The sequence below is a fragment of the Strix uralensis genome, chromosome 15, assembly GCF_047716275.1.
Source record: "Strix uralensis isolate ZFMK-TIS-50842 chromosome 15, bStrUra1, whole genome shotgun sequence".
Lineage (NCBI taxonomy): Eukaryota > Metazoa > Chordata > Aves > Strigiformes > Strigidae > Strix > Strix uralensis.
The window spans coordinates 1,912,458-1,930,913 of record NC_133986.1 but is presented as its reverse complement, the minus strand read 5'-3'; the positions used below and the strand labels follow the sequence as shown (position 1 = coordinate 1,930,913).

Below are 18,456 nucleotides of genomic sequence, written 5' to 3'. Positions count from 1 at the left end.
GGAGATGTTACAGAAAAGCAATAAGAATCTCCAAGATCAGAATAGATCAGAAGCTCAACAATACTTAACATGTCTCTGTGACCATGAATCTGTACACAAACACACGCACATGCATGCACACACACATTAAGATTAAAGTCAAGTCTTTTGGAGGAGGCTCACAAAAAAAATAAAAAAACATGTTCAACAGGACGAGTCTGTTTAATGTAGGATTTAAGCAAGGCTCATTTGCATAGATCACTTACAGCAATGGCAATTCATCAAATTCTCCCATAAAAATCGTGCTATATTTTGTCTAAAGCGACACATTCCTTGCAGATCACAGTGCCTTTCTCATGCTGTTAATAAGATAATCTGTTACATGAGGCTTACAAATCCATTTAAATTGATTTTAATTAATGAATCAGTCACTAGCCACTGATGACTTGGTCTACAGACAGTAAGCAATTCAAAGCCCCAGGCTTCTAATCCCAAACCAAAATCCACATTAGAGCAACGGGGCATCTTTCTGATCGATAATAACACAAAGATGTTCAGTTCATACACATTTAAAGTGTATGAACTTGATCAAAATGTATCTCCAGATCTTATGCATTACAATTCTCATATTCAGGACTGTTCAGCAAGGAAAACAATACTGAATCATTTACATTTCTTTGCAAGTGAAATAAATGAAGTCAAGCACAACTATAACCTGCTTCTAAACTTTTAGATGCTTATTCCACTTGAAGGTTTTTTTCTTTGTTCCTAAACAATCAGTTGTTTAACATTAATTATTATAAAATTACACTTCATATGGTCACAGACATGAACAATACCTTTTACATATGCTTTGATCCTGTAAAAATTCACTGCTATTCTCCACTGCTAAAGTGCTTAAATTTTCCCTTAAACAGAAAACAAGATTTGTGTCCGAAAAGCAACATGCAGAAGCAGCATAAAGAACATCCTTGTTATTTCAGTAAGTTAATTATTATAATTATTGTTATTACAAGAATTTAATTACAATGCAGTAAGTTAAATCCACAATAGGTGGTGTGATGCTGAACACTGCAATCCCCAAAGCATCAGCATCTGGCTCCCCATAGCAGAAGGGACACACCTGAGGCTGCTTCTCCTACATACACAAACAGCTGGTCCTCTAGCACAGCACCACTTAAACTAGCCAAGAGAAAGGAAGAAATGATGCATGCCTCCCCAGGAGCCTACTTCCTGGATGTAAGCATCTAGCCCTTCTTTCAAAGGCCGCTCCTTCTTCTTAAAACGTGATAGAGAAGGAAGGGTGAGACAGGCCAGCTTGCCTCCAAGAGTCTAGCTGTTTATATAGCTACACTGTGCTAAGCCCAAGCCACTCTGCTCACATGATGCTCTGCACTGCACAAGCTTGATGGCACAGATCTCTGCTTGTCAGGGACATGACTCTGTACTGAGCTCCCCTGCCTGATACAGGCTTGTCTCCAGAAGCAGAGCAGCAGGTACTTGGAGAAATATAGTATCAAAAACTGAGATCTCTACAAACTTCCTGTACCAAAGGAGTTGGTGTTACGAGAATTGCAGTTATGGACCAGTTACCCTGTTTACATTTTTTTAAATGTTATCTGCACCTTCATGGTTCAATAGCATCTCCCATTAAATATTCCAAGAGAAATCCCAATCCCCCTCCAATCAACAAAGCAGATTGCTTGCGTGCTCGCTGCCACGCCGAAAGTTCAGCAGCCCACCTCACACACAGCTCCATTGTAACAAAACACATCCAATAGCCTATCCCTGGATGGATGCTACCAGCCCAACTGTGGGGACAAAGAGCAGGCCATCGGGAAAATGCCCATGAAAACTGTGCTGACGCAAACCTGTCAATCAGGAGAGAAAAGTCTCTTCCTCTCCCTCAAGGGCTATGTCACCCATAACTCAAAATAGTCCCTCAAAGGCTCCAATGTCATTGTCTGAGCAAGGGATTGACCCTCTCTGGGTCCTTCCCATTGGCATAGAGTTGCAAGGACAGAGGGACAAGGTGGGAAAAGTCTCTATTACAGATATGGGTCTCCACACGAAAAGGATCTCAGCTCTCAGCTGCCTTCAAGGTGGTCTGTGTTCCCTCCTTTTTCCCCAGCCCAATCTTCTTCCATACTGCCTGACAAACACAAGACTCAAGAAATACCACACTGGACACCAGTATGGGATCACCTGTGTCAGCCAGTTGGCTCCAAAACTCTGTAAGTGGCCGTTACACTGAGGTCAATTTACCAGCACTGAACTGCACCAACTAAGAAAGAATGCAACTTGTATCTTGCTCTATTAAAGCAATTTCACGTATTATCTAATACAAAAGATATTGTTGCCTAACGTGTAATAACCATCCTGCCTGTTTAAATGCAGAACTCTGTATTTGTTTTTAATCAATACTGCATATACAGTTTAACCAATGCTGTCAAAAGTAGCTTTTCAATGCAGTGTCTCACTAATTCATTGCTCTCACTACTTACGTTCTTCCCAGTTTGTTATGAATAAACAATTTTTTGGAGGGAAGAACAAAAAGAATAATTAAAGAAGGTAGGTTTGGCTTTTATGTGCTGCTAATTAATTAGAGAGTTAAATTAACCAAATAATAAGTACAAGATACCAAACTATCTTTCATAATATTTAAGAAAAACATAAAGGGTTGAATACTTTCCAGGTGTAAACACATTAAGATTAACATTGCACCAAATCTGAATCTGGCCCAGCTAGCTCAAAAAGGTAAATACTGCATCCTCTTGCACAGATGTCGGAGAGTACAGGCACTCCACATTTAAAGAGACAGATTCTGCAGCCAACAATGCTCCACTGACATAGAGACAATCAATGTGTCCTTGATTATGAGGCGGCAAACAGTTTTCACTACAAAAAAGGAGACTGAAAAACAAATCATGTGTTTTTATTTTACAAGTTCCAAGTTTGGGTTGGGTTTTTTTCAAGCCCTTTTGGAGCACTGAAACAGCATAAAAATAGTTTGTTGCACAAGCATAAAACAAAGTACTAAACTAAACTAGAACTGCTAAATAAACATTTTAAATTTACTCCTATGTGTTCAGTTCTTGTTCCCATTACTCTTCAGGAGTTGGATGATATCACTAAAATATCTTCCCGGTTTCTGGTAAACTGATTAGATGGGTTTTGTCCAAGAATTGTGCCATAATGTGTTCCCTCTATTTCATATTCTGAATATCACTGCTGGAAAATGTACTGCAGCACAGAATGTAGTATATGCCAATATATCCTGACATTCAAATCAAGACCACAAATTATAAACAGTTTCAGCAAATTGACTTGAGTGCCTTTGTTCCTCAGACATACATCTTCCTATTGCTTACAAAAGCAGCATATACTAACCACTAACACTGCTATAGCCAGTACTGGGAAAGGAAGTTATTGAAGCCTGGATTTCCTGCTTTCAGTCGTAGCCAAGAACTGTGAGGCTTGTAGTGGTTTCAGGAACTGACTCATCTAATGATTCATGGATAAGATACTGGTTTTAATATATTTCTGATCATAAGACTCAAACTTCAAAAACAGGGATGCTTAATTTTTATTTTAAAGTTTAAAAAAAGTACATAAATCAAGTAAACAAATATTGTCATGGGATACACTGGCTAATAATTATGTGTTTTACAGTGCACCCTGTTTTAAAAAAATACTATGTTAAACTTCCTGGAAATTCATTTCGAGAGAACGTTGACAATGAATTCAAAATCCACTGTCAAACACCCAAATACTTTTATTGCAGTCCTGATACAGCTGAAATTCAAGTGAAGGACAGGTGGGATATCAATTGCATTTTACATATACCCCTAGATACATATATCTACTGCTACATATTAACCAAGGAATCCTAGAGTTACTACTGTTAATGCATGTAGTTTCTTTAGCTGGGTATAAAAAAGTATCATCAAAAGATCGGCAGGTAACAAACAATACATTTGGGTGTTTGAAACAACAGTAAAGTTTTGTTTCAGGAGTGACTGAAGCTGCAGAGGTCAATCTCAGAGCAATGACTAACAGTGGATCTGAAGTGCTCACAAACACATGCGTTTTGTGCTAATTCAGAATTCAAAACCAGCCATTTTTACCCATTTAGTTCTTCCAGAGGGAAGCATGCCCTCCAGTGCATCGAAATGCTTTCTGCCCACAACACAAATCTCATCAGTATGCTGTAACTTGAACTGCCAGGCTCTTGCACCTAAAAAATAGCTTGTGATGGAAGCTTAATTCTGCTAGGCTCATGTATGGAAAAGTACTGGTTTACTTTCTAATTTTTGAACTGCAAGCTGCAGCTACTCACACGCTATGTGCAGTGTTGCGGGGAGGGAGGGGGATGTTAGCATTTCTATATTTCACCATGTGCACAACTAGCACCAAAAAAAAAAAAGAAAACAAAATGCATGTTGCTTGGAGGAAAAAAAAAAAAAAAAAAAAAAACAACCAGCAGTTAAAACAGTTGACAAGAAAAGGCCAAAGTGCGCTCAGTGGCTGGCAGTCATTTTATGGCTATAGTCCTACAGCAGATTTACTTAGATGACGTCAGTGGCTCAAATCCAGCTTTTCTTTGGTAGCATTTACCACTTGCCTCTTGAAGCCTCCACTATGCTACAGAGCAGTAGACCATAATCAAAATTCCCTTTGTGAAATAGAGTTTACCTCAGGGCACAGAGGCATTGCTAGCTGAATTGCAGGCTCTTCACCCTGTACTGCATGCCCAGAAATAAATAACCTACAATACTGTACTTTCCTTAATACAGAAGAACCATTAAAAGCAGTTTGCTACCTAAAAAAGCATTCTTTAATTTATTTCCAAAATCTCAGAGGCCAGAATATTAGTTCATTTTCCAAGTAACCAAGAGCTATGATAATTCTACTACACTTTGGACTTCTTTGTATTGTTTTTAGAGATTTTGGAAGATAAAGTTATTTATAGGTCATTGTTTCACCAACAAAAAATATTACTAATGCTAGAGGCTAAAGTGAATTGGTATAGAAAGCTGCGTATTTTAAAATTGTCTTTCAAATGTGCCCCTTTAACTGCTTATCTACAACTGGTCATTAAGTATAAAGTAAATATGCCAAGAAGCAGAGCAAGAAATTATTGTGCATAAATAACAGTCAATTTAAAGTGCAAAATGCACATTATTGGGAGCTATGGATTTCCTATCACAAAACAATGACTGGAATTAATGAAACACTAGTAAATCCAAGTCAAGCAGATACCAAATCAACTAAAACTTCACAGGCTCTGAAGTTTAACTAAAAAACCAAAAAAAAACCCCAAAAACCAAACCCCACAACCATACGAAAGATGCATCTTATTGTACTAAATAAACAGAGATTTGTTATGTTTTAATGGACCCACCAGTCCAAAGACACCATACTCATTACGGGTGATAACTAGATACATTAGTGGATTGAAAATTGCCTCTCACATTTAAGCACTTAGACATTAGTTATAGGGAAGATGCACACATGCCTGACAGAGAACTGGAAGCCTCAATATCTCTCCTTTCCCAGCCTCTTTGCTTACCTTCCCCCCAGTCACACCAGAATGAGAGATCAGAGGTCTAATCTGCAATGAGCCAGAAGACAAAGAATGCTATTATCATCCAACTGCATGAGTCACACCATGGACCTGAACTCTAAATCTGAATTTGAAACAGATTTAAAATTTGAGGTGACCCCCAAAGTAGTTCTAAGTGGACAGATGCTAGCATTTCATGTCCCTGCAGAGAAACTGAAAGCCTCTGTTAGCAGCTTTAGATGCCAAGCCAAGGGCAGGAAACCTTTCCCGTTTTCTGCAGGTGTCCATGTTGACTCAGGCACAGCGGTGAGGTGGGAGCACTACCTCTCACTTCACTGCTGGCTTGGTTGGCCTCTAGGTGATCTGCCAGCTCCTGCATTTTTCCATGCAGTTCATCTGGGTGGACTTAAAGAATCGCCACTGTTCTGGACTGTCATACTACTCGCTTGTTCCAAAGGGACAGAAGAAAAATTTTCTTCTCTCTGACCTCCTTTCATTACTAGAAAAGTGGTGTCAGCAAACAGATTCAGATGATTGTTCTTTGAGAGAGAATCTGGTCCTTTTATTGGTCATTAGGATCCTGGACACGAAAGGCATTTTACAAGCACAAGCAGTCCTTTCTTTCCAATAGCCAGGGCAAGGAAGGAGTGGAAGCAGCACGGCGACTGGCATGGGCAAAAAGACCAAACAGCAAGACCACATCCATGAGCAGCAGCAGTAGAAATAGGGTAAGGAGAACCTGGCAAGATGGATAGCGAAAGGAGAGAAACAAAAAGCCACCATGATTAGGAAGGAGAGCCTAATCAAGCACTGCCCAAGAGCAAGTTAGTGAGGAGGGGTCCAGGCAACCAGAGAGGGATGCAGTGCCCTGTAAGGAACAGCCCGACGGAGCCTGTAGGGCAGAAGACACAGAGGAATGTGCTGCAAGGTCAGAGAGCAATAGGGACAAATCCAACCCTAAGGACATCATTGCTGCATTGAATGGAAGACTTTATTTATGGTTTGAGACTTTTCCTGCAACAAGATAATTACAGCCAAAGAAAGACAGGGGGTAGGGGGAGGATGAAGGAACTTCCATTGAATCTTCAAGTCTCCTACAAGGCTTTCAGTTGATCATGGAAAATGTAGAAATAAAAAACCCAAAAATCTTCAAAGATCAGCTGACAGCAGATATAGGGACACAATTGTTTTTAAAGGTTGGGGTTTTTTAAAGAATAAAAGTAAAATCAGCGATGTGGAAAATGAAACTGTTTAGAGAGTTTTGCCTTTTATTTTGAACTGTAAACCAGCTTTAAGATGAAAAGTGTGTACACATGGTGGTGGTAGATTAAATATTAATAAAATTTCCTTTCAAACACTATATATTTTGTAATTGAGATACATATAGCAGAGGCTTTAATCCACTAAACCTCTATGAATTTACCTTTTCTTCTAAAGTCTGTTCTGACATTTTCTCCCCTCAAAACCGAAATGTCATTCCTGAATTATAATCTCCCAACAGAAAGACAACCATGTAGAAAAACATGCCAGCTAATTCCAAAAATAAGCACCATTGTTCACAGCACCATGAGGTGAATGAATGGCGAGATTCCACCAAGGGAATAACTGTGATGTCCATAATGTTAAGGAATAATTTGGCACCAAAAATACCCAAGGCCATACTGGTTGGTGATTCAAACATGAAGCATATCAAAACGCTACTGATAAGCTAAATTAACAGATAGCTTATCTGAAGCATATACTAGCCATATGGTGCCACAACTTCTGTTGCCTGTTGCTGGCATAACAATAGGCTACTGCAGTCTTAGACTGGAAGCACTATTTGACAAACTGTCAACAGCATTCTTATTTTTTTGCAGAGCTCTAGGGCAATGGCACACTCGCGGATTTGCATTTTTTTTTAAACAGGTGAACAAAGAGTAAACCAGATGTCAACTTTAGAAATCGAGCTGTCTGGATCAGGAGATTTAACAGAGTCAGGCATACTGCTACAGCTCAAATCTAGACAATGAGCTTTTCTAAAAACACTCTGGCCTAGGGGAGTGGCTATTTAAAACACTTGGCTTCTTTTATTTCAGCACTATGGAAGTGAATTCTGCTCTTAAGTGCCAGCTCAAATGAAGTCATTTTGTTTCACTGGGGCTTTCTTTGCATTTTAGAAATGTAGCATGTACTGTAGTAAAGACAAGTATGAAAAAAAAATTCTGATTCTTTTTCAGCTAGAAGCTGGGTAAAATGGGGTGTGTGTGGCAACTAATAATTTGATCACATACAAAAAAAAATTTAAAAAAAAAATATCCGTGAAAGGATAATTGGAGTACAAGTTAAACGAAATTTATTTTCTCCTCATTAAAAACAAAACAAAACAAACAAAAAAAACCTGAAAACACTTTTGAAAGCTTTAGAAAGACCTGGTATTTACAACCTCCTCAAGCTCCACGAAGACAAGGTGTGAATACCGACCAATAAGGAAGATTTACAGTGGGATTTTAATATGTTACAGAAACACAATTGGTTAATACCACAAGAAATCATTAAAGTTGTCTTCTTACGTTATTTAGTACAATGAAATCTTTGTTACTTACATACTATTTGAGGAAAAATCTTTTAATAACAACACAGTAATCCACTCAATCATTTCAAAAATTGACAAAATAAAAACTACTGACAAACAATATATAGTATATATAATCAATATATAGTAGAATCTATGGTGTTCAGTTACGAAAACCTGCTTTTAGTTGTGTTCTGTAGGAGTGTGAAAGACATAATGAGAAAAATAGATAACTTTCTGTTCTAATAATCTGTTCTGCTTTGATAGGCAGTTATTGGAACATATTTATTTTCTGACTTATACCCAGCTAAGTATGTAGCATTTTTAGATTATCTTTTCAAATTGTTCTTGAACATTCTCAGTTTAAAAAAAAAAAAACACACTCCTTTCATGTTAAGTTGAGATTGCACTTGAACTCTTTCCAAAAGCCAGAGCTGTACTGAATTATGATAATTAGAAAGCTGTGCGCATAAAAGGCAGCACAGTTGATGCATTTAAAAAAGTTCATGCCAGAGAATATAAGTTCAATATGTTCTCACATAATTAACATTTCCCATCATTAGCAGCAGTTTTCAGTTCATGTATCTGTAAAAACAACAGCATTCGTCATTGTTTTAGATTCCCAGTCAATAGCATTTTAATAGTTTTACACATAATCTAAACTTTCCTTCCCTTCCCCCTCCCAGCACACTGAGATTTCACATCCTACCTTCTGACCTGCTAGCAAATAAACTCGTATTTTGTGCTCATACCCTTCTGCTGCCACACAGACTATCTCAGATTTGAAAGTTTAGTGAAGAGTTAATAAGAGCTAGAAATCTAAGAAGGCCATTTGGAAAGGTACAACAGGATGCAGAGGGAATAATCACGTTGTTCCAGTAAACAATGACTAGAAGACAAAGAACAAAAAGTTGTAGGTGATACCTTCAACTGGACAGGAGCCAAACTAAAACGGGCTGCCTCTGACAAACCCAGACACAAGCTGGAGGGTCTAGGAAATGGGGTTGCAGCCCTGCACCAACCAGGCAAGCATTTATAAACCCTTTATACACTCTGCGGATTTTCATCGCGTTCTTGACATATGTACAAAAATTCATCTAATAAATAAGGGCATGCAGCACATGACGGGTTATTCTGAGACATTCATAGACTTCCTGTGGGAAGTTAGTTATTAGGAGTCAGATTAGTTGTTAGGAGTCAGATTTTGATACAGGCTCATTGCCTTCTTTCTCTTGCCTTCGCTTCTTCAATCCCTGTGTTTTAAACTAAATATAATTCTGGGGGAACTTTAAAAACCTGATATAGTATAAAAGTTGCTGAATCTGCATCAACACAGAGAGAAATTTTGGCTCTACCAATAACAAGATAAAACTCACAGTGATTGCAGTGGGATCAGGATTTCATACAAAAACAAGAGAGGTTCGAGGTATTAAATTAGAAAACTCCTAGCTGAATTTTATGCGACAAATCTGAGGAGCAGATTTGAAGTCTGCAACTTTTCACTCTCTTATGTTTTGGAAATGAGCAATCATTAAAACCAAACACAAAATTATTCCAGGAAATATTATTCCATCCTTGTTCCACTTGCAAAAGTCAAAAGGAGTTTTGTGCAAGAACAGGGAGCAAGATATGGTCATAAAATGGGAATTTATTGCAGAGATTTTTCTTCTAAAAATGTGTCTTCAGTGTGGCTTAGAGTCAGTTGGCTTTACAATAAATAATACCATTAATCCGTTCATATATCACAGGATACAATTTAAATTATACAGTACTTGCATAAACTGCCACAAAACCTCTAACAGCTGTTTCTTTCAGGGAGATGATTTACCTCTTTTGAGTTCTAAAATTTTGTTGAGACTCACTTAAATTTATTTTTTTTAAATAATAAATGACTGTAGTTTAGGAATATAAAACATTCCTACTTGAGGCAAGCACTAATGGCGAAGTGCAGCATGGTGACAGAACAGTAATTAAATCTCAAATCCCAGAAATAAGTAACTACTATTTCTCTCATGCAGAATTAGGTTGCTCTGATGAACTGGGGATTTCAGAACCATTTTTAAAGGGCCAATTTGCACCCTCATTACAGCCACCATAATAGAGCAACAGGCCATATGAAGACCATGGAATTAATCTGAACTGAGACCAGATTTTTAAAAAGTCAGCCCTCACCTCATATTTGCACATGCCATGAATAAGAGCAGAAATGGAATGAGTGACCAACTTTTAATGGAAATTTTCCTGCAAGTTTTAGAAAGATTACAAGCAAAGCAGAACATAAGCCCCGTCCAAAAATTCAAAAAAATGTGTGGCAAGTCTGATATTCTTTTTAATCAAAGATACTGAATAGCATGCACGTCCTTTAGACATCAAATATCATACTAACCATGTACATAAAGCATATGCTGTAAATATCTTCGTATTTGATCCAGCAAATGTTTATTCCTATGAGTCATCCCAGTCACTTTAACCTGAGTAGGGATTGGATCTAGCAAAGCTTTTCTTCTTAAATAAATGGAATCACTTCAGAAAGACAGTTTTTAAACCATCTCTGGAAAGATATAGTATTAATATGAATGCCACAAAGAAATATCAAATAAAAAAAAAGGGATGTATGCGTGCGTATATACAGTCAGAAACCATGCGTCCAAAACGTAATGTTTGGAGGTAACCTTCTCCCAAACACACACATTCAGAACTGTACAAAAAAACTTCATGTTTTGGAAACAGTCTTAGGCACCTTCCAATAAAATCGGATTACTTCTACTGGAATTGTTCCAACAGTGTACCATCCTACCTTATAGATTGAAAACTGACAGCTATATCATAATACACAATTATATATTTTTATCTTTCACTTTTTTTTTTTTTAAGTGAAAGAGACCAGAATTTCTCTGTAGCTCCAGAGGTCTTTATTACACTTTTGCCTGTACTATATCTTGAAAGTTTGCTTACAATATGATCTACAAAGGTAGCTTAAAAAGAAAGAAGGAAGAAATCTTTTTCTCCCTGCATGTGACCTAACTGAGCTTAACTTTTTCAGGCGTAGACAAACAAAGCCTAAAAACCACTTTAACGATATCCAAAACCACTACACCGTCCAGCAACAACAACAACAAAAAAACACTAGTTACAAATTATACCAAGCATGTTACACACATGCTCACACATCTCCACACATCACAATATGCTATCATTTCTCAGCTGGAAACTCACGGCGGGTCTACTTCATAATTAAGTTTCTGTTGTTCTTTTTTAGCTGTTTAATTAAAACTCCTTTAAGCAGAGGCTGTCTTTACTAAGACTCTTGTCAAATCAAAATTTCTCCCTCTGCTTCACCGCTCGCATACATCCCACTCAGCACTAAGAAACAGTACAGAATATAAAACCGTAATTTGAATCTCAAGAGCCGCTGTTACACTCTCCTGATTGCAAAGGCTAATAATATTTACTTCACCAAAGCAGTGTATGTAAAATTGATGCTCAAAATACACCTAACATGTTTAGTGATAAAGTACTTTCCAAAGGTATTTCTAAGAAGAAAAATTGAAATAAATCCTTTGCATCCAAAATTGGTGCTTGGTCAGCTGATAAAAACCTGCAGCAGACAAAATGCAGAATTATCCCTATTGGTACAGAAAATGCCTTTTGACCCAATTTAAAACCAGTGCAGTGTGAAAAGACACGTTTTACCATGAAGGTGAAAAATAAATGCACCTCAAAAAAGTTTACCCTTACTGAAAATAATTTCAAAAAGTTGATTTTAAAAACTTGCAAGTTCAAAATGTGACCCAAATATAAAATCAATTTTGTGTTTTAAGAACATTCGCTGTATGAATTCCTGTATTTCTATTCCCAAATAAAGTATGCATATATGTATTTTTATATATGTATACACACACACATATATATACCAACAAACATGCAAGCTTCCCTCCCACCACAGAAGTAATTTAATATAGAGGTCTGTGTCATTTTTGATAGCACCATCTTACCATCAGTACAATCTAATATCCCTGTAATGGTATTCCCCAACTATTTATAGAGACAGAATACATCATACATCACAGACACGCATTCCCAATCTAGGGTTATAAGAAGAATCCTACATAATTTTAAATTAAGTCCTAATGTAATTATAAACATTTTTGTTTCCATATTCAATTGCAGGTAGCACTTAGTTATTTACATGAATTTTCCTGTAAGAGGCATTCCCACAGAGATTTCCATATTAGATGCACTGCATAATAACCGAACATTCAGCTTGAGAAAACAGTATTTTATCCATACAGCTCCAAATTTTGCCATTATCTAGGTTAGATATTTCTGTAAGACCGCTAACTGGCAATACTGAGTTTCTAAACTTTATCAGCACTAAAGGAAAGCAAATATGCTTCTGTTAGACAGGAATACAGCCGTACAGATACTTTTTTATCCCTGAGGCACTGCCATTTCAGCTTACATTTCTTATATATGCTATTTTACGTCAGAAAATGCCAGTACCATCTGATGTTTCCTGGCCTTTCTTTCCCAGATGGTGTTCAGCAACGAACAGTTAAAAAACTCTGGGAGCCATTTACATTCAGAAAGCTAGACCAGAACTGCTCCCTAACTTTCCAGCACTTCTGGAGGTCACTTTTCATTTCTTCATATCAAAGGCAGGCACTTGTTTCTAGTAAGTTAACAACTCTCCTGAGAAACGTGGTGGCTGGTATTTCATTGTTTCATAAATATTTTTATACTGTAACACCATTCAACTTAAAACAGATTTCAAGAGGAGAAAAATCATGACTAGGATTATGTTCAACTGAGGTAGGAGCACGAACTTTTTAACTTGGTAAAAATAGACATTTTTTTTTTCCCCTCTCACTTTATTTCCCCTCGTTGGTTTTGTTTAGCTGTTTGGAGGGGGCCGCTTTGTTTTAATTTGGTTACAAAAGCCGTACTGTATAACTTTTTCCCTCCCCCTCAGAAGTGTACTTCCTTTGAAAACGCTCCTTCTGTGAACAAAGGCTGCCACCGGCCCTCCGCATCAGCACTGTGGACATCTGTGGAATACATCTCTTAAAAACGTTACGGATAAATAAAAAACCCTATGGTTCCTACCGAAAGGAAGTTTTCCAGGGACAAGCTCCTCGGTGTTGTTGTAACTGCGACTTTGTCTTTTTTGGATACAATGTTTCTGCTGACTCCCGAAAATTTTCCACTTGAATGTGCAATTAACCAGCAGCAGCGGCAGCAGCAGCAGCTCTGGAGAAGGAGAAGAAGCAGCGAAAAAGGACATTCCTTCTTTCATCTTTTAGAGGAAAATAAAAGCGGGAAGGAAAGCAGAGCTCGGGGCAGCGCAGCGAGCAGCGCTCCGAGCCAGGCCGGGCCGCCCGCACCGCCGCGGGATGGCTCCGGAGGGCTGCGAGCCTCTGTGGGAGCCCGGGGCTGCTCCAACTTCTCCTTCCCCGTGGAAAAAAAATGTGAAAAATGCCAAGGATCGGTGCGCGCGTGTGCGTGAGAGAGAGAGAGAGGCGGGGGGGGGGGGGGGGGAGAGTGAGAGAGAGAGAGTGTGAGTGTGTGTGTGAGTGTGTGTGCGCGCCCCTGTGTGCGCGCCCGGCTGCAGAGCAGTGACTCAGGCAACTAAGTGCGAGCGACGGCGGCGCGGAGCGGCGCGGGGGAGCGGAGCAGCGCGGAGCGGGGCGGGCAGCAGCCGCCTGTTGCAGCTCCGGCCGCGGCCCCGCAGCGGCAGAAACTCCGCGGGAAACAACTTCTCCCCCTGCCGCGGCCTCTCTCCCGCCTGCCCCGGCACCTGCGGGAGCGCCGGCCCCCCGGGCCGACCCCGGCCGGGACCGACCCCCCCCGCCCCGCCGCACAAAGCGCCGGCGGCGTGGCGTGCGCGCCCGCGGCCCCCTCTTACCTGCGCGCCGCGGCCCCCCTCCGCGCACCGCCAGCGCGCCGCACTCCGACGGCAAACTTCGCCCGCCGCCCCCGGGCCGCCCCGGCTATTTATGGCCCCGCGCCTATTTTTAATCCGCCGCTTGGCTATTTATACCGCGGCGGTAGGTTGCCGCGGGCCGGCGGACGGAGCCCTCGGAGGATGAGTTGCTGCCCGGCCGGCGGCGGGGCGGGCCGGGCTCCCGGCCGGGCTGCGCGGCGCCAGCGATGCGAGGAATGCGCGGAATGAGGGGAGGAATGAAATGAACGCGGGAGCGGGGCGGCCGCGGGGCGGAGCGCGGCCCGCCGCCCCCTGCGGCCGCGGGCGGGCGGGCGGGCGGGGCGGCGGGCGGGGCCTCCGCGCCGCGCTGACCTCATAGGGGAGCCCGCGGGAGGGGGCCCGGCGGGGGGAGCGGCGGCGGGGACGGGGAGCCTGGGGCATCGCGCCGCGGCCACCCGGCCGGCGAGCTGAGCGGGCGAGCGTCTGCCGCACCGGGGCCCCCGCAGCCGGGTGTGCGGCGCCTCGCCAGGGGCTGGCGGCGGGGCTCTGGGGCGCTCTGCGGTGGGGGTCCGCAACAGGCTGCGCAGCGCTCCGCAGCGGAGTTGAGAAGTAGGGGATTGCCGCTGGGGTCCGCGATGGGCCGCGGGAGCCGGCTGGGCCCTGCACCCCGCGGGGCGGGGAGCTCCCCCGGGGCGCCCAGCTCCCCCACACGCACAACCCTGGGCAAACCCCCGTCAGGCCCTGGGGAACGCGGATCTGACCGCCCGGCGGCCGCCCGCAGCACCCTGGGGCCCAACAGAGCCCCAAGCAGGGGGTGAGCGGGAAGGATTTGTATACATCACCCCCCAACTCAGCGTAGGCACAGCATGGCCCAGGGGTCCACAGTCTCCACCCTGAATCCGGGTCACAACCCTTCTCACAAAACTGGCCCAAGTTTCAGATTTCACAATGCAAGTTTTGCGCCACTCTAGTTGTGAGCCTAAGTGCTGTTAGACTATCCTTCTTCTACTGGCACAACCCATCCCCCAGTAATGCTCCCCAAGCGCTGTCATAAGGCATGTCTCCTTCAGTTAATAATCCGCTACCTTATGGAAATAATCACAGGGCAGGCACAGCTGTCGTGCTTGTGAAAATTTGTATTTGCATAAGCAAAGTGGATAACTGGACACCTCGGTGCCTGTTTGTGAAATAAATTGCCTATTTTGATGTGCAAACATACATTTCTAGCCACCTTTGAAAGTTTGCCCAGCAGGGCTACCACTTTTGGAGATGTCAGGAAAATCACATTACAACCTCAGAAGAACCACATGTAGGTGTCATCAGACAGCATTAACATGCTCACATTGTGTGTAACTTCATGGCGTGCTGGTAGAATTCACAATAAATGCCCTGTATATTACTAAATGCCCTGTATATTACTTGAGTATGACATTAAGAAAAGATGCCGAGCATGTCTCTCTGTGAATACCAGAAACATGCCTGTCCTGGTTCTTTCGTGGTGCCAACCCGGTAAGACAGCCATGCTGATAACAGCTGCCATTTTAGCCTGAGACTGACCCAGGAGCCTCTCGAACACGAGGCACTTAAAGCTCACGCTGCGGTTCACACAGGGGCAGCGACTGGTTTTTACCTTTGAGGACCAGGCACAGAATGTGTATGATAGGCAGTGCAAGCAGAAGATGCAGTGTTCCCACTGATCACATAAATGATACTGACTGAAACCTCCTAAAACCCAACCCTACAGGAATGACATGTAACAAGTAACAGTATCAAATGAAGCTAAAGTTTGAGCAGGGATCGGACAAAGGATTGGGAGAATGCAAAAATGAACATATCTTAGAATACTTTCTCCCCGCACCATTCCATACTGGTTGAAAAATTTCTTCCCCAAAGTTGGCTACAAGGAACCCCCTCACACACACATACACAGAACTTCTCTTCCCCTCCTCCTTTCCAAACAGCTTTAGTAATATTGTCTAATAAGTGTCTAAGTGCCTGCACAATTTGTAAAATTCAATCACTTTGCAGATGTCTATACGAAATTCATAATGTCTTGAGTTTTCCCAAATCTTACCAACTCTTGTCCAAAGTTGGAACAGAAAAATGGGAAAAAATATTGCCCCTAACCATAGTTTTTTAGTCACTAGACTTAAAGTCACTCCACTATGTTCACTGCATGCACAGAAATGTGAAAAGTCTTTAAATGAATGTGATTTTTTTTCCGTAAGGCTTGCAGAGAAAATGCCAAGAATGCTGACTAATTTCTACGTCTGTGCAGGGCCCAAAAGATATCATAGCTCTGTACACATGGAGGGAGAATAGCAAATTTTTGGACAATGGATAAATAAAAATAAGAGTTTGAAAACTTCTTACCTATAGCAGTTCTCATAAATGAAAGTGATGAAAAATTTGCAGTGGAAAAGAAAAAAAGGGGTTGTTTCTATACCCATGGTTGTGGATGAACACAAATCAAAGTCCAACCAGGTTGTAGCTGTTTGCCTGTATCTGCAGACAGACAGTTCAGTAGCTCTTTTGCCATGCAGAACTCTTTCAAGAAGGGTAATTAAATTTACCTGATGCCTGCACATTTTGCTGTTAACTGTGAGCATCAGGGAAAGCTCACAAAATTCTGATTATTTCTCAGGTTCTGAACTCAAAAACAAATGCTTGGGGAAGACTGGAAGTCTTACACTAGCACAATGTAAAAGTTCGTCCACAATCCACAGTTTACAACTCAAGGCTGAGTCCTGACAATATCTTGCTCACAGGCAACTATACCAATTAAACTACCAAATCTGAGGCCAAAATGAACAGCAAACTAGTATGGTGACTAAATCATGGCACTTGCTGAGCATAAGTCTGTGGGCCAGATAGGTCCAGATAAAACCAATAGCCTCTGAACACTGAGATAGGGAAACTCTGTCAAGTATTGATCTTTCTTGCCTCTTGGCTCATATAACCTGAAGGTTGTCATGTCATGCCATACCATATTAGCAGTCACTTCAGAAAATACATACCTGGAATCCCAATGAATTTCTGACAGAAAAAATTATGTACTGAGGAGACAGAAGGTCTGTGCATTTGTACGGAATGTGAGGATGAGGAAAGACATCAGTGTCATCCAGCCTGTTGTCATCCAGCTAGGGTAGGCTTCTTTGGAGGCCCTGTGGATGAAGAAGGAAGGTACATTGGAGGCACATTCATACGCAGAGAACTTTTCTCTGATGAGCTGCCTGCCCTGTGTTTATTGATGAATGGCTTATTCAGGTACAAAGGTGCTCTGAGAATGACAAAAGTTGAAGAAAACAAAGGGACATTGGGACAAGCCCAGACAGGGGCATTTTCTAGGGACAAATGCTTATCTCAGCTAGTAAGGAGACATGCAAGTGGAGAAGAATATGGGGAAATCTATTAAGAAAGAGAAAGAATGAGATTCAAGAAATGGATGCCAATTTAAAAACCTCAGTGAGAGAGACCGGGGAAAGAGAAGAGACACAGAAAAGAGGAGAGAAGGGAAAGTGAGAAAAAATATTTGTGACTATAGAAGGAAGGCAGGAAGAATAAAAGGAAAGTTAAAGAAGGGGAATAAAAATGGAGAAAGGGAAACCTGAAAAACGGAAGAATCAGTGGGGCAGAAAGAACAGCTGAAGGAAAACCAGCTGGGAGAGCAAGGGAGACTAAAGTTTATGAGAAGAAAAATAGGAAGTAGTAGAAACAGGAGATGGCAGTGAGGAAAGGGAATTAGCTTAGAAATGAAAGGAGTAAGGTAAAGAAGGATAGAAAGAACAAGCAAAGGAATATACAATTAGAGAATAAAAGTCTTGCATTTGTTAGTGAAATATTATTTTGAGTGCGAGTCCTATTGAAACTGGGGAGGAGACAAGTGTGAAGGTACGTAAAGGTAAGAGGAAGGCTGGATTGTGGTTTACGTATAGGAATCACTTTTGTCTTCATTAATGATACTACTGATAGCAGGGAACATTAGCGAGCCTAACGGAAGAGTTGTAGTTCCTTTCCCCTTTGCTGTTAGCTATGCCAGGTACAGGGCACATAACTTACATGTTTCATCCCAGCCACCCAAAACCAGATGATGCTTTTAAGTCTCTAAGAGGTTAAACAGTACCCAAAGATACAGCGTTAACAGAAGTCCTACTTTACTCTAGGAATAAGTAAACTCTCATCTGCCAGAAAAAAAACAGATGGACTTTGCAAATTCTAGATCCAGAGCCCATTTTGACTTGTAATGGACCTCAAAGCTCAACAATGCTTGGATACAGAATTTGGTTATAAACACTGAAAGAATTTTAAAACTGTATTTGGATTGCAGTTCAGATTAGAAAAAAATGCTAATCTCAGGAAATGCTTAAAAGCAGTATGTAGATTAGGGTTAATCTATAATGTGCAAAGAGTTAAATACCCAAATCAATGTGTTGC

The 18,456-nt window shown here is 41.3% G+C and overlaps 1 protein-coding gene across 4 annotated transcripts in view; it reads right to left on the bottom strand.

Annotated features, from left to right (window-relative positions):
- TEAD1 (TEA domain transcription factor 1) overlaps positions 1–14,199 on the bottom strand; it is a 163,463-nt gene extending 149,264 nt beyond the window's left edge. For all 4 annotated transcript variants that reach the window (XM_074884732.1, XM_074884735.1, XM_074884734.1 and 1 more), the window contains exons 1-2: positions 14,005–14,199; positions 13,206–13,349 (exon numbers count right to left, since the gene is read on the bottom strand). The gene's annotated coding sequence lies outside the window, so the exon portion shown is untranslated. The remainder of the gene's footprint in view (positions 1–13,205; positions 13,350–14,004) is intronic.
- Positions 14,200–18,456: the final 4,257 nt, after the last annotated feature.